An 11,721-nucleotide genomic window follows, 5' to 3' on the forward strand; every position below is an offset into this window, starting at 1 on the left:
TTATGTTAATTAGCTTAGTTTAATCACTTTACAATGTATACATATGTCCAAACATTATTTTCTATATCATAAATATTTACAATTTTAATTTGTCGATTAAAAAATACTAACAGCCTTTCCCAGGAATAGCTCAAATTATTCCTTCTCCATTTAAAAATTCCCTGTAAATAGGCAGTCTAATACCAAAAACTGAAACTTCAGCATCGAATAAGAATACTTTAGAGCTCTAAACATTTTAACTATTCTCATTCATGTACAAATGTGTTAATCATAAGAAAAGGAATGCTAGGCCCTGCCCCGCCCCTGCTCCGTGGCTGCTGGTTTTCTCCGCGGGCACCTCGAGGGGTGACCTGGAGATATGGGGAGTACTGGGGGGAACCCTGGCTGGGTGCGGCTCGCGCTCTGCCTGGCTGACTTAGTGCTATCGCTCTACGCGCTGCACGTGAAGGCCGCGCGCGCCCTGGGCCGGGATTACCGCGCTCTCTGCGACATGGGCACCGCCATTAGCTGTCCCGTGCATCATCTCCTCCAGGTAGGGCAGGGGCTTTGGGTTGGTGCAGCACGTGCTGGGACAGGACAGCATCCTCAATCAATACAATAACATATTCCCTTGCATCTTCTACACACTACAGCTGTTAAATTGCCCGTGGACGCGCTGGGCCTTTGCCCTGCTGCTGCTGAGCTCCCTGCTGTCTCTGGCTGGTTCTGTCTACCTGGCCTGGATTCTGTTCTTCGTGCTCTATGATTTCTGCATCGTTTGCATCACCACCTATGCCATCAACGTGGGCCTGATGTATCTCAGTTTCCGGAAGGTCCAAGAACCCCAGGGCAAGGCTAAGAGGCACTGAGCCCTCACCCCAAGCCAGGCTGGCCTCATCTGCTTTGCTTTGGCATGTGAGCCTTGCCCAAGGAGGCATATGTGGGTCCCTAGAAGGCCCTAGATGCAGGGCCATCTAGAGTCCCCCTTCCCTCTGCCATACCCACACATGACAATGGACCAAATGTGCCACACGCTCACTCTTTTTTCCACCCAGTGCCTCTGACTCTGTCCCCAAGGGCTGGTCTCCGAAGCTCTTGCCATTGCCCAAGGAGCGAAGGTTCTGAGCAATACAATTTTTTAAATTTAAAAAAAAAAAAAAAAAAAAAGGAATGCTAGTCTATAGAGAAAATAGCTAGAGGACACTTTTCCTGATTTATGTGTTTACCTTCAATTGTCCAGTTGTTAATGCACTATAAATAAATTAGTCAGATTTATTAATGTTTTTATTATTCTTGTTCTTGTTACATAACAACACCAGAGAAGCAGCAGACAATTCTTTATCACAAGGAAAAGCTTTTGTTTCCTTAATACATTTTGACTCATTATAGATTACAAAGCCAAAAGGTTTGGTTTCTTAAAATAGTATAACATCGTGCTGGTATAAAATTATATATGAAAACATAATGGGTGATTCAAAGACTTAGAAGAAGGGTTTGGGCAATAAAAATGTCCAATGTGGTCTGAATATATATGCTAATTTTTATTGCTGGTCACCTTATAAAAGGAGTTCTGCCTATAACAGTCAGTGTGTTCACCTATAAAACAAACATTTATTGGATATCAAAGAGAAAATTTATCAAATTCTCCTAATTTTTGTTGTAGATGTCAAACTTTAAGTTTGCAACATGCTCACAATTCAATTATGTGTCTTTCATTTTGTTAATCTGGCCTTAGTGTCTGTATCCATGTGCAGTTTTATTATCAGAAACTTGAACAAATGTATGATACAGTATTTCCAAAAGTAACTCAAACTATTTGTCTTAGGTGTGATGAATGCAAATTAATTCTCCCCTCCCTCAGGGTATTTAAGTATAGACTCTTTTACATAAATCATATATTAATATATACAATGTATCTTTGAAAAGTTCTAACATTGAATATGCAAAATTAAAACAAATCCAGCATTAAAATCAGTTACAAAACTTATACAAGTCACATGTTCAGGGATACTGGAATGAATGAGCTTATAGTCATCATCTCTGAGCTAACATTTCATCTCTCCAAGCCAATGTCTCAAACCAAGAACCTGATGATAAATTTTCCCTCACTGAAGAATAGGGATATCTGTTAGACCTATTTAAAATTTTTTTAATGATGTTCATTAACTCTAGTGATTTTTTTCTCTTAAATTGTATCTTGATATTGAATAAATGATACCCTATTGACATTACTCAGTCTGAGAATCCAATATTGTATACAAGTTGTTGTGTGTATCGATGTATTATATATTTTTCCTACTTAGAAAAGGGCCAGCACCTTTCATTATATTTACCAAAAGAGTTTAGGGATATATTGCGCAGCATGGTAACTATAGTTAATAATAACGTATTGTATAATTCAAAATTGCTAAAAGAATAGATTTTAAATGTTCTCACCACAAAAAATGAGAAGTAGGTGAGATGATAGAGTATTAATTATCTTGATTTAATTTTTCCACAATATATACATATATCAAAACATCAGAGTGTACCCGTAAATATGTATATTATTCATCATTAAAAATAAAATAGGCTGGGCACGGTGCCTCATGCCTGTAATCCCAGCACTTTGGGAGGCCGAGGTAGGTGGATTACTTGAGATCAGGAGTTCGTGACCAGCCTGACCAAAATGGTGAAACCCTGTCTCCACTAAAAATAGAAAAAAATAGCCAGGAGTATTGGCACACACCTGTATTCCCAGCTACTTGGGAGGCTGAGACAGAAGAATCGCTTGAACCTGAGAGGCGGAGGTTACAGTGAACTGAGACTGTGCCACTGCACTCTAGCCTGGGTGACAGAGCAAGAGTCCATCTCAAAAAAAAAACCAAAAATGAAGTGTAGATGTAAGATTATTAAATGTTTGATCTAAATCAAGATTCTGTCTTGATTCAGGTAGAGGGGAATGCATGCTATGAGACCTTCAACAATGACCACTACAGTTGTACACTGCTGTGTATTTTACTAGATTGATAATATTTAAGATGTTGATGGATCATTATCTACAACAGGTTATGTGATAAAATTGTATTTTACAAGCTGTTCTGTTTTATGGCTATGAATGTGTATATATATCTCATTTTATTACATTTCTATATCTTTAAAATAAAAAATTCACTGAATCAAAAAGAAAGGCAATATTTAATTAGAAATAAAATGAGTTCTAAATCTTTCATGAATGTATTCTGTGCAGGGAATTCTTAATGCTTTCCATTATTATGAGAGATAATATCAAGCCCAATTATTTCAAGTCAGGCTAAATCTTTCTACATTGAATGTGCTGAGATAAAAGCTCTTCAGTTTATAGGTGTTTTACCTAGGGCATAGGCCTTGGTCTTTGAAATATTTTCAGTGAAATTTATTTTTCATTATGCATTAAAGTTCTACTAAGTTTCTCATATGGGGCTTCCAATTTGGTCTGTCTTTACAAGGTTGGCTAGCTAAAAATAAAGTTTTGTCAGTTGCTCCTCTGTTTGTTCTCATATATATTTCTCTCCCTTTCCAATTTCGTATCACATGGGGGCTAACCCCAGGATAAATACTTCTCCCAGATTCGTGGGTCAGCTGATTTTAACTATAGTTTGCCAGTTGGAGACACTATCAGAAGAAAGAAGAACGAAGGGAGAAGAAATGGTATTTTTCACAATCTGCCAATGAGGCATGTTCAACACTAGCTGCTTCTCTATGGCTGCAGTTCCTACAAAAAATGATTCAAAATTCCTCCAGGAGATCCTGGTTACTGGGCTTTGGTAACTGCAACCTCTTTATCTCCTCAACAAAGGTGTTGTAGTAGCTTTTGAGATGGCTAATCTCTGATTTCCCTCATCGTTTCCTGTTTGTTTTTTTAGCAATTCCTTCGCCTATATAATCAATTTCCAATATTAAATTTCTTCTGTCTTAAGTATTCTGAAGGATCTCTGATTCCAGACTGGAACATAAGTGATACATAATTATGCACAGTTTTATTTGATTTACCTGTACCTAACCCTCTATTATCTGTTTTCTGTTCCCACATTCCCAAATTTGAAATTGCTCTGACAATATTATTAATAGCATATGTATTGCCAAATCCAGTGGGTATATTTTAGTTCACTGGATACTTCTGCTTTCTTTGACACCGCTGACAACTCTTTTTCATAACTTTTGTATTTCATTTATTTCTACAGTGCTCTTTTTTGTTTCTACCCCCAATCATTTGGCTTAATTCTTTTCATGCTCAATTTTTTAAAACAATGTTATTTTCTCACATCTTATTTTTATGGTCTACTTGGAAGTATTCAGCTAAACTTAAGATCTTATGTTCCATTTAAATGCTGATGGTATCCGAATTAATTTTTCCATCACTAAATGTATTCTTACATTTCCTAAGCATATAACTAGGTATTTGTTGGATAATTTCAAAAATCTAACTTATTACCTTATACTTTCCAGAAACACACACACAGAGACACTAAACCAAACAACCAATCACAATACCCCTGCCCCGTTCTGTTGATTATCTTGTTGATGTCACCATAATCCACCTAAACACCCAAGACAAAAATGTGTGGTTCATTACTGACCATTGTGTCTGCAAAGAGTCTTGCTTCATGTTATTCATGCTGTGTGTAGCCACCTCCCACCTGTATAACCAGTAAGATATTGCACAAATGACTTCAAGGCTAGATTGTAAAACGGATTCCAGCTTATGCCTTTTCCTTCTTGAATCATGGGTTGTAGGCAAAGCCAGTTGCCATTTCATAAGAACACTCAAGCAACACTATGGATCTATTCGTTGGCAAGGAAATTAGTTCTCCTGCCATAACCAGCAAGGAACTGAAGCTCTTGCTAACAGCTATGTGAATTAGTTATTTTGGAAGCAGATCCTCCAACTCCAGTCAAGCCAGCTGATATGTGGCACTAGTTGACATCATGATTGCGACCATATGAGAAGATTCAGGCCAAAGCCACCCAGGTAACTGCTCTAGAATCCAGACCTACAGAAACTGTACGGGATAATAAATGTTTATTGCTGTTTCATAGCTGCTAAGTTTTGGGTAATTTATTAGGATAACCAATAGAACTACTCTGTTTCTCTTATTCTTTACTAATCATCAAGTTCTATCAATATTATTGCCCAAATATTTCTGGAATCTACACTTTCATCTTCAAACACTACTGTTCTAGTCATTATCAACTCTAGCTTGAATTATTTCAGTGGCCCTCAAAATGATCTCTTGTTCCAGTGTGGTGTTTTGCAAATCCATCCTGCTATTCCACTCTCAAAGTGATTTATGTGGAATTCAAATTAACCAGGCTTCTTTTATACTTAAAAACATTCGGTGGTTTTTTTTTTTTCTTCAAAAGATAAAAGGAAAGTACTTGCCATGATGTAAAAAGTCTTAGGTAATCAGAAACGCTTTTTGTTTTTTTCACTCCAACTTTATTTCTTGCAACTTTTCAGCACTTATTTTTGTGTGCTGAAATGCTGAACTGCTTTAGACCTTGATAACCAGCAGCTTCATATCTGTGTGTCACTTCTCCTGAATTTCCTTTTTTTAGAAGCGCCCTGTCTTTTTCCTGATTAATTCATTATCAACTTTTGAGACCTAACTCAAAAATTATTTCCTCCAGGTACACTTCCATAACTCCTGGAAGTCAGATTAACCATTCTCCTTTTGTTAACCTAAAGTACCATTCACATTCTTCTAACATAATACGTACTTTATCATAATAAAATTCCTTAAGCAGTGGATTTCTCCACTACTATGTGTGAAAGATCAAAGAGTCATATTGTGTTTGAATAGAAATCTACTGGTTGCGTGCTTTATTTAGTTGTAGTTTCCAAGTCTACAAATGGAACAGACAGACCTAGGAGACTGAGGTTTTCTAAACAATAGAATTTTTATATATATATATATATATATGAGAGAGGGAGAGATGATAGACTTATATGTAACAGATAGAGATAAAGATAGTGCAGATCAAATGAATACAAGGCCGGTGGGTTATTTTATATACTAAGTGAGCAATTTACATTTCTGAAAGAAACATTTAATAACATAAGTAAGTAAAATATATTTATTGTAACAACTCTGATTTGCCAGATTGCATTAATAAACTGTTACATTTAAAAATCTTCTTTTCTTTTACTACTTATTAAACATAGGGAGGTTCTTTTTTTTTTTTTTTTTTTTTTTTTCCGAGATGTTGTCCAGGCTGTAGTGCAATGGCACGATCTCAACTTACTGCAACCTCCGCCTCCTGGGTTCAAGCGATTCTCCTGCCTCAGCTTCTGGCATTGCTGGGATTACAGGCATGTGCCACCATGCCCGGCTAATTTTTTGTATTTTTAGTATAGACGGGGTTTCTCCATGTTGGTCAGGCTGGTCTCTAACTCCCAACCTCAGATCATCTGCCCGCCTCGGCCTCCCAAAGCGCTGGGATTACAGGTGTGAGCCACCGCGCCGGCAACATAGGGAGATTCTTATAACTAACACAATAGATTATGCATGGTTTGATCTTAAATACATTTATTTCTATTGTCTTCTCTTTTTAAACTTTTATTGTGCATATTTAAGGTGTACCACGTGATGTTTTGATATACATGTAGATGAAGCAAATTAACATATACATCACCTCACATAGTTTCCCATTTTTTTGTGTGGCAAGAGCACCTAAAATATACTCTTTTTGCAGAAATCCCAAATACAATATAATATTATTAACTATAGTCTATGGCCCTCATATTATACATTAGATCTCTAGATGGGTTCATCCTATGTATCTACTACTTTGCGTCCTCCAACCTACATCTCCCCATTTTCTCCCCTTATGATTGTCCCCAGTAACCACTATTTTATTCTCTACCTCTTTGTACTTGCCTTTTCTGACAACACTCTGACATAATCAGAATATATTATCTAAAATTTATGTTATTTTAAAATGAGAAGTGTAATAATAATTTTAGCATTTTAAGTTCAACAATAAATATAATTGTACTTTCCCATTTGTTTATCAGTTTAAAATAAGCAATGCTTATGAGACTTGATGTCCAAAATGGTAACCACGTGAATTTCAGGGATCATGTGAATTATTTCTGTACATTTCGTGCCTATAAAAATGCCTGGTCTTAACTAGACACCCTATACGTATTGTTTAAACAGGAAAGAATTTGATCAAAAAGGACAATGATATTACTAATACATTAACACATTATATATGGGCTAGCATGAGTAGGTTATCATTCATTTAAGGTTTACTTGTGTTGTTAACAATTTTTGAAAAAATACACATTAAGTAACTAAAATATCATATTTTAGTAAATGGTACTCTGAATTTGACTTAGGTCTGCAAAAAAATGTTAATGATATTGACCATGGTTGATGAAGACAGTTATTGATTTCACTTAAATGGCAGTTAGTGAAATAAATGTATAGAAGGTGAAAGAATAAGCATAACTGTCTTAGTCCACTCCAGCTACTATAAGAAAATACCTGGGACTGGGTAATTTATAAAGAACAGAAATTTATTTCTCACAGTTCTGGAGGCTGGAAGTACAAGAATAAGGGCGCCCACAGATTTGGTGTCTGGTAAGGGCTTCTCTCTGCTTCTGAGATAGCACCTTGCTGCTGTGCCCTCCAGAGGGGACAAATGCTGTGTACTTACATGACAGAAAGAACATAAAAGTCAGGCAGCTCTCTGAAGACTGTTTTATAAGAGCACCAATTCATTCATGAGGGCGGAGCCATCATCACTTAATCATCTCCCAAAGGCATCTTTTAATACTATTACATTAGTGATTAAATTTTAACATATGAATTTTGGGGGACGCATTCAGAGACCACAGTAATAATTAATTTTATGAAACATTTTTCCAGAAAAAAAAAGATATATACAAGTGCAGTCAGGCCATTAATTCAGAAAAATGTCTAAAATATTAAATAGGGTTGTTGGTTTGTTTATTTTCTTATTATTTTCAACTTTAATATCTGGCTATTATAAGGGAAATATTATAGGTGTAGATGAAAGAAAAAACCGAGAGAAACCGAGAGATGCCTTCAATTGAGGGTGACAGCTGACAAAGATGGAGAAATCAGATTTCAACAACTATGTCAAAAATCATTACAATTGGGATAATTCAGAGAGTAATTTAAACTCAAAAAATTTTAATAATTCGGGGTCAGGGAATACTACTAATTTATAGCTATAAAATAAATCTACTTAATAATGTTTCTTCAGTCATTAATAAAAAGTAAAATTAGATTTAATATACTCTGTGTTATAAAGTAACGGAAAATCAAGAGAATGCAATGAAAAGAGTTTATTTCTGGAAAATGTTAAAGACTTAATCATGCAATGAGTTTATAAAAATGTGTTTTTTATGCATTACATGATGTCCTAAGACAAATATAAAATATAAAATAAATTGAAATACATACATAATATATAATATTTATGCCAAAGATAAGATATATTTACCTGTTTTTCAAGAACAAAACTTAAATTTCTAAATTATATGATCATATAAAAAAGATAAATAACTAAAACCAGTATTTTTTGCTGAATACTTTGCCATATTTGCATTATATATGTAATTTTTATATAAAATATGCACAAATAAAGTTTTATCTTTCATGTCAGTCCAGTTTCTACCACAAAAAGTAACTCTTATAGTTGGTATGTACCCATCCCATGAAAGCTTTTCAAAAATTTTTAATATCCATTCATTTATATGCATAAACATATATAACCATTATAATCATGGCACATATAGCTGACACTTATTGAGTATAAATCTGTAAGAAGCACTGTCCTATGTACTTCACAAACATTAATTTATTTAAGCTGTGGTAAGTAAGTCCTTATGATGTTAATTCTAGTATTCTTATTTTAAAGACGAGGAAATTAAGGTACAGAGAGAATAAATAAATTTGCCTATGATGACACTACTAGGAATTGGAATTTGTAGTCAGAATTTGAACCCAGGTAGTCTGTCTCAAGAGCCTGGAATTTTAACCATGAATTATACTGGTTTTTGAATTAAAATTTTATTTTAAGGTAATTATAGGTTCGCAAGCAACCATGAGAAATAGTACAGGGAGATTCTGTGTATCCTTAACCCAGTTTCCCCCAGTGGAAACATCTTGTAAAACATTAGCGCTACCTATCAACCAGGATATTGACATTAATACATTCAAGATAAAGAAAAACTTTGGGAGGCGAGGCGGGCAAATCATGGGGTCAGGAGTTCGAAACCAGCCTTGCCAACATGGTGAAACCCCATCTCTACTAAAAATACAAAAAATGGCTGGGCGTCGTGGCAGGTGCCTGTAATCCCAGCTACTCAGGACTCTGAGGCAGGAGAATCATTTGAACCCGGGACGCGGAGGTTGCAGTGAGCCGAGATCGCGCCATTGCACCCTGGCCTGGGCAACAGGGCAAGACTTCATCTCAAAAAAAAAAAAAAAAAAAAAAAAGATACAGAACAATTCCATTACCATAAGAATCCTTCATGTTGTCTTTATAACAACCATGCTCCTTTCCCTGTTTCCTGGAAACTATTAGTCTCATCTCCCTTTCTATAATTTTGTCATTTCAAGAATGTTATATAAATAGATTCATATAGTTTTTAACCATTCGGATATTGGCTTTTGTCAATCAGCATAATTATCCGAAGATTCATTTAAGTTGTTTTGTATATCAATACTTCATTCTTTTTTATTGCTGAATAGTAATTTCATGGTATGAATGTAGCACACTTTGTTTAACCATTCACCCATTGAGGTATGTCTGGGTTGATCCTATTGGGGCTATTACAAATAAAGCTGCTATAAGCAACATATCAGTCTACAGGTTTGAGTGCGAACATGTGTTTATTTCTCTGGGATAAATTTCTAAAAATGTAGTTGCTGGGTTATATAGTAATTGCTAATTTGGTTTTATTTAGAAAAACTACTCTCAAACTGTTTTCACGATGACTATGCCATTTTACGTCTCCACCAGCAATGTATGAGTGATCTAGTCTCTCCACATCCTCACCAGCATTTGGTATTATCAAGACTTTTTATTTTAGTCATTCTAATGGGTCTGTAGCATTGTGGTTTTAATTTGTGCTTCCCTAATGTCTAAAATTTCTTTTCATGTTTTTTGTCCATTTTTCTGATCGGATCTTTTTTTTTTTTTTTTTTTTGCTGTTGAGTTTTGAGAGTTCTTTATATATTCCAGATACTAGTTCTTCGTTGGATAGCTTGTCTCTTTATCCTCTTAACAGGATCTTTCACAGAGCAAAGTTTTAAATTTTTGTGAAGTCAAATTTATCACTTACATCCCTTTACTTCCCTCACTTTTAAGGTATAATTTTTTTTTTTTTTTTTTTTTTTTTTTTTTTTTCTGAGATGGAGTGTTGCTCTGTCTCCCAGGCTGGAGTGCAGTGGCGTCATCTCAGCTCACTGCAAGCTCCGCCTCCTGGGTTCATGCCATTCTCCTGCCTCAGCCTCCCGAACTGCATATTTTACTAGATTGATAGTATTTAAGATGTTGATGTATCATTATCTACAGCAGGTTATGTGATAAAATTGTATTTTACAAGCTGTTCTGTTTTGCGGCTATGAATGTGTATATGTATCTCTCATTTTATTACAGTTCTATATCTTTTGGATATAGAAAGAGTAGCTGGGACTACAGGCACTTGCCACCATGCCCAGCTAATTTTTTGTATTTTTAGTACAGATGGGGTTTCACCATCTTAGACAGGATGGTCTTAATCAAAGCAATCAGCAAAAATTAAAAAGTGGATTAAAATTAAAAATTATATTATAATTAAAAAATTAAAAAGTGGATTTAACCACTTTTTAAATCCAAATAAATGGAGAAGATAATTAGGCCAACTCTTTTGCTCACTTCTTCTCCAGTCATTTCAAAACATATCCACAGAAACCAAATGCCACAGACTAGGCAGTTTGTAAACAACAGAAATTTATTTCTCACAATTCTGAAATCTGAGAAGTTCAAGATCAAAGTGCTAGTAGATTTGATGTCTGGTAAAGGTTTACTTTCTGCTTCCAATATGGTTCCTTGTTGTTGCATCCTCTGGAGTGGATGAACGCTGTCTTCACATAGCAGAAGGGACAGAAGGGCAAAAAGGGACAAACTTTCTCCCTCAATCCCAATTATACAGATGCTACTACACTTCCATGATTGTGGAGCCCTCACAGCCTACTCACCTCCCAGAGGCTCCATCTCTTAATGCTGTTGCATTGGGGATTAAGTTTCAACATGAATTTTGGAGGAACAGAATCATTCATACCAATTTTATAAATGAAAAGTATAGTGCTATTTTTGAAACGATAGCTATAAACTTATTTTTCACATTTTTTTTTTTTTTTTGTAGATAGGGTCATGATTTTTTTTTTTTTTATTATTATACTTTAAGTTCTAGGGCACATGGGCACAACGTGAAGGTTTGTTACATATGTATACATATGCCATGTTGGTGTGCTGCACCCATTAACTCATCATTTACATTAGGTATATCTCCTAATGCTATTCCTCCCCCCTCCCCACAATTGGACCCGGTGTGTGATGTTCCCCTTCCTGTGTCCAAGTGATCTCATTGTTCAGTTCCCACCTATGAGTGAGAACATGCGGTATTTGGTTTTCTGTTCTTGCAATAGTTTGCTGAGAATGATGGTTTCCAGCTGCATCCATGTCCCTACAAAGGACACA

At 35.5% G+C, this 11,721-nt stretch overlaps 1 pseudogene; it reads left to right on the forward strand.

Moving 5' to 3' along the window:
• The first annotated feature begins 358 nt into the window (after nucleotides 1–358).
• On the forward strand, nucleotides 359–938 carry LOC102131386 (vitamin K epoxide reductase complex subunit 1 pseudogene; annotated as a pseudogene).
• The last annotated feature ends 10,783 nt before the right edge of the window (nucleotides 939–11,721 follow it).

Source organism: Macaca fascicularis, chromosome X (genome assembly GCF_037993035.2).
Source record: "Macaca fascicularis isolate 582-1 chromosome X, T2T-MFA8v1.1".
Taxonomy (NCBI): Eukaryota; Metazoa; Chordata; class Mammalia; order Primates; family Cercopithecidae; genus Macaca; species Macaca fascicularis.